General features: G+C 47.2%; 1 pseudogene; it reads right to left on the bottom strand.

Annotated features, from left to right (window-relative positions):
- Positions 1 to 611: 611 nt before the first annotated feature.
- On the bottom strand, positions 612 to 2,920 carry LOC136676547 (uncharacterized; annotated as a pseudogene).
- Between the last annotated feature and the right edge of the window lie 2,463 nt (positions 2,921 to 5,383).

Genomic DNA, 5,383 nt, shown 5'->3' with positions numbered 1-5,383 from the left:
TGAATATGTAATTATACTTTCTAATTTTAACTAATCATCATTTAAGGATATTTGTCCACTAATACAAAGTAATAAAATTATTTTTCACAACACTAGGGAGTAGGTGCCCCCTTGTGGCTCAGGAGAATACTTCATTTATCTTATAACAGAAATCAGAAGACTGGGATCCTAACTTGACAAAATTACAAACAAAGTTCACACAATACAACCAAAATTAACGTTGGGTTACTTGACGTAATTCCTGGTTCTTTGATAACAGAGTGAGGTGTTTCACTATGGGAATCGCCTTGGGCGTGACCAACTTCGGAAGCTCCAATTGCATCACGTCTGTCCATGACAGACAGGTCGATTTGTAATGAGGCTCCGCCTCTGCCCCTTAGCCACAGTCGGCCTCCCTGAAAGGGTTATTCTAGAGAGATTTCTTCCCGTCCCAGTGCAGGGAGGGAAAAGTTGGTGAAACACCTCACTCTGTTATCAAAGAACCAGGGATTACGTCAAGTAACCCAACGTTCTTTTTCTAACTTCGCTCGGTGTTTTACTGTGAGAGATATAGACTACTCCCAGACTGTACTCTCCAGACAATAGAAAGAAGGTTCTGGATAAATGTCCCATCAGAATAAATCAGACACACCAGCCTCCAGTACTGCATGTGCTAAAGATGGACCTGAAACATCTAGCCGGTAGATGCAAACATGCAAACATGTTCCCTGAGGCCCAGCTCGCAGCAGTGCATAAGTCCAGTACTGACACACCCTTAAACAATGCCCAGGATGTTGCCATACCTCTAGTGGAATGGGCTCGTATACCCTCTGCTGATTGTGAGCCCTTACATCTATATGCCACTGCTATAGCCTCTACAATCCAATGTGACAACCGTTGACGAGACAAGGGTTTTCCTTTATGAGGAGTGGCCCATGATACAAATAGCTGATCATATCCCCTAAAACCAGCAGTTCTATCTATATACTGACGCAAGGCCCTTACAAGGCACAAGCAGTTAAGTTTCTGATCCTCCACAGTGTTAAAAGGTGGGGGGTGAAAAGCCGCCAGTTCTATTCCTGCTGTTCTACTGGAAACATGAAGGGCGGATGGTTAATGCCTGTAATTCACCAACTCGCTTTGCTGTGGTCAGTGTCAAGAGCAAAGCTGTTTTAATGGAAAGAAACTTCAGCCCCACTCCCTCTAAAGGTTCAAAAGGATGACAACAGAGTCCATCAAGTACCAAGGACAAGTCCCACGGTGGAACCAAAGGTCTGCAGACAGGCCATTTACGGCGTGCCCCTTTCATAAACCGAGAGACCAGAGCATGCTGTCCTTCAGGCTTATCCCCAAAACCCACATGACAAGCTGAGATGGCTGCTAAATATACCTTGATTGATGAAAAAGCTTTCCCTTTATCCAACAACTCTTGTAAAAAGCAGAGAAGCTCTGACACCGAGCACTGAAAAGGAGTGACATTTCTTAGTACACACCAATTTTCAAAAACTCGCCATTTATGCTCATATAATGTGCGCGTAGAAATAGCCCTGGCGCTTTGAATTGTATCAATGGCAGCAGGTGGGAGACCTATCGCATTCAGATTCCACCTCTCACGGGCCAGGCCCAAAGAGCCATCTTGTCTGGGTGGGGATGATATATTTCCCTGTTCGCCTGTGACAATAGGTCCCTCCTCAATGGGAGTGGCCAAGGCTGGCCCGCAAGCATTTGAACAATCTCCGCCACCCAGTGCTTTGACGGCCAGTGTGGAGCTATTAGAATAAGAGACAGGCCCTGTTCCCTCACTCGCGTCAGTGTGGGAGAAATCAAGCTTAAGGGAGGAAATGCGTAAAGAAGGACGTTTGGCCATGGGTGGGCTAGAGCATCCACACCCAGAGGTGCATTTTTGTCCCACAGGGAAAAATACAGGAGACATTGTGTGTTTTCCTGCGAGGCGAAGAGATCTACGGCTGCCTGTCCGTATCTCTGCCACAACTGAGTCACCACTTGCGGGTGAAGTCTCCAATCTCCGTACAGATGATTTCCCCTTGACAGAAGATCCGCCCCACTGTTCAGTATCCCCGGTACATGTGTCGCGCGAATGGACAAAAACCGGGTGCTGCTCCACAGGAGAAGCCTTCGAGCTAGCTTGTGTAGATGTAGTGAGCGTGTCCCACCCTGGCGGTTTATATAAGCTACCACAGTAGAGTTGTCCGTTTTCACCAAAACATGCTGACCTTGGAGAAAATCCTTGAAGTGTCTCAGTGCCAAGACCACTGCGAGAAGCTCCAGATAATTTATGTGAGCCAGACTGAGCTGGAGGGGCCACAACCCATTCACAGCTCTGCCCATCAGAGTTGCTCCCCAGCCTAGCAAAGACGCATCCATCGTTAGAGTTATCCTCGCGGACACGCCCCCAAGGGGAATCCCCGTTGTTAAGACAACAGAGTTTCTCCAATGATGGAGAGCTGTCACACAAGCTGCTGTCACTTTGACAGGACAGTAGAGATGACTGCGGGTGCATAACCGCAGTGACGCTACCCACCATTGAATATCTCTCATCATGAGAAGTCCCCACTGCACCACTGAAGCCATGAGTCCCAGCATGCGTAGACAAAGCCGTAACGAGACCACCTTCCCCAATCGAAAACGGGAAAGACATTGTTCGAATGATGTTACTCTCTCCGACAGCCGAACTCGATAGGAGAGGGAGTTTATAGTCAGGCCTAAGTAATCTGTGCACTGTGAGGGCTCTAGATGACTCTTGGTCAGGTTTATTTTGAACCCCAGATTCTCTAAGTGACTCAACACTGTATTGGAATCTCTGAGCGCTTGATCCCTCATGCAGGAGCAAACGAGGTAATCGTCTATATAAGAAAAAATCCTCATCCCTTTGTTTCTCAACGGGGCAAGTGCTGCTTCCACACATTTGCAGAATACCCATGGTGCCAAAGACGGGTAAAAAGATGAGCCCAAATGGGACCGTTTGATATTCGTTGGCCTTGCCTTCGAATGCAAACCTGAGATATTTTCTGTGTGCGGGTTAAATATCTATGTGAAAATAAGCATCTGACTGATCGATTGTCACAAACCAATCGTGCTGACGAATCGACTGACATAGCACTTTGTGTGTTAACATCCTGAACGTGTATTTGCGTAGATGTCTGTTTAACACACGGAGATCCAAGATAGGGCGGGGTGCTGCGCCCTCTTTCTTTGGAACGACAAAGTAGCGGGAGTAAAAACCCTGCTGACTTTCCTTTTCTGAAATAACTTTGATCGCTTTTTTGTTTAATAGGGATATAATCTCTTCCCTTAGGATGAGAGCTGAATCCCCACTGGCCAAAGAGACCAACACACCGTTGAATTTTGGCTGTTTCGTAGAAAACTGTAGTCTGTACCCTTCAAAGCACAGTGAGTGCATGTTTGCGGGTCCGCCAGTGACGCTTGGGCGTGTTTATTGCCCATACACACAATGCACAGCGGGTGAGGGTCCCTGCCCGAGATGGTGGCTCCGCATGACGCTGGACACTGGCGGGATGCAGCCTCTTTAATGTCTGGTTCCTTCCCTTTGGCGGGGGCCGAAACCGAGGACATTGTGGTTGAGAGGGGCGAGAACTTAAGTAGGGACTTAAGTTTAATTAACGTCAACAAGGCCTGATAAAAGAAATATAGCTCATCGTGACACGTTAGCTAATTTCTTAGAGATATCTAGGGGCCAGCTAACTAGCCCGTTGGCCAAGATGACAAAGAAGGCCCGCCTTGACGCGTTTAACCTCAAGCTATGGTGATCCTACTTTGGCAAGCTAATGCTAAGTAGGGATAGCACAATAGTAGCTCCAGTAATTTAATACAAAAGCTACCAAGTTAACCAGAGAAGAGCTCACCTCGACGCGGTTGCCCATCTCTGTAGCTGAATAAACAGAAAAAAATGCACTTCTTGATGAAGGGACTTATTCAGCACTTCTAATGCAAAGCTGCGGTCACGTTCGGCGACGGATTCCAATGACGGCCCGTCTAAGAACTGTTTAGCGAGCACAGTCTTGCCTAGAGCGCTGAGGGAGCTAGTAGTCCTTCACGGGAAGAAAGCACGAATAAGCCTTTCAGGGAGGCCGACTGTGGCTAAGGGGCAGAGGCGGAGCCTCATTACAAATCGACCTGTCTGTCATAGACAGACGTGATGCAATTGGAGCTTCCGTAGTTGGTCACGCCCAAGGCGATTCCCATAGTGAAAGTGCTTCCGCAAGGTTGTCTTCCAGAGTGACTTGCTCCTGGCTGACTGGCGTATAGGGATGATTTTTTCCCATACAGGTACTTGTGCATGATTGTTTGCTTTTGCAGGGAACGGGTTTGTCTGATGTTGGGTGGGTCTTCTCAGATGAGCCTTTCTCCCATTGGACACTCTCTCTCTTACAGGAATCCTCAGCCAAAATGTTTCATTACTGTCTTCCAAGTCTGAGTCACTTGCTTCCAGCTGTCCCCTCACTTCTCTGTCATGTGACTGATTGTTTCTTTTTGTTTGTCTGCTTGGTGTAGGTCTAGGGATGTTTGGAGGAGTCTCAACTGGTAAGTCGTTCACAAGTAGTAACAAGTTACGGTGGAGTACTCGGGTCTTCTGTCTGTCTCCTGCCTCTTGATACACTACATACACAGGATTGTCAGCTACTTGTTCTTTGACTACATAGATGCTTCTTTCTCAGTATGATCTGAGTTTCCCGGGCCCCCCTCTCTCATTGAAATTTCTAATGAGAACCCGGTCCCCAGGATGCAAGATGACACCCCTGAGCTTTTTGTCATAATAGAATTTGCCTCGTTCACTGGATAGTCTACTGTTCTCACAAGCAATCTTGTATGCTTCCGTCACCTTTTCTGCCCATTTTTCAGCATAGCTTCTGTGAGACAAATCTATTGGGAGACGGGGGTGATGCCCATACATCAAAAAATAAGGAGAGTACCCGGTTGACTCATGTCGTGTGCAGTTGTAAGCATGCACTGTTTGTTGGAGGTGAGCTTTCCAGCGTTCTTTTTCTTTATCACCAAGTGTCCTAAGCATCTGCAAGAGAGTCCGGTTAAACCTCTCAGCAGGATTGCATTGGAGATGATATGGTGTGGTCCTCGAATGTCCAATACCAGCTATCTCCCTCAGAGTCCTGAAGAGCTCATTTTCAAATTCATGACCCTGGTCATGATGCAGCCTGCCAGGATACCCAAAATGCTGGTTGAAGTCACTGAAGATGCGCTCCGCTGCTGTCTTCCCTGACTTATTTTTGGTTGGGTATGCCTGAGCAAACCTCGTGAAATGATCCAATACGACCAGGATATATTCATATCCACCTCGGCTGGGTTCTAGGTGGAGGTAGTCTATGCATACAAGGTCTAAAGGTGAATGTGAAGTTATTGTACCCAT

The sequence above is a fragment of the Hoplias malabaricus genome, chromosome 2 (genome assembly GCF_029633855.1).
Source record: "Hoplias malabaricus isolate fHopMal1 chromosome 2, fHopMal1.hap1, whole genome shotgun sequence".
Classification (NCBI taxonomy): domain Eukaryota; kingdom Metazoa; phylum Chordata; class Actinopteri; order Characiformes; family Erythrinidae; genus Hoplias; species Hoplias malabaricus.
This window is presented reverse-complemented; position numbering and strand designations above follow the sequence as displayed.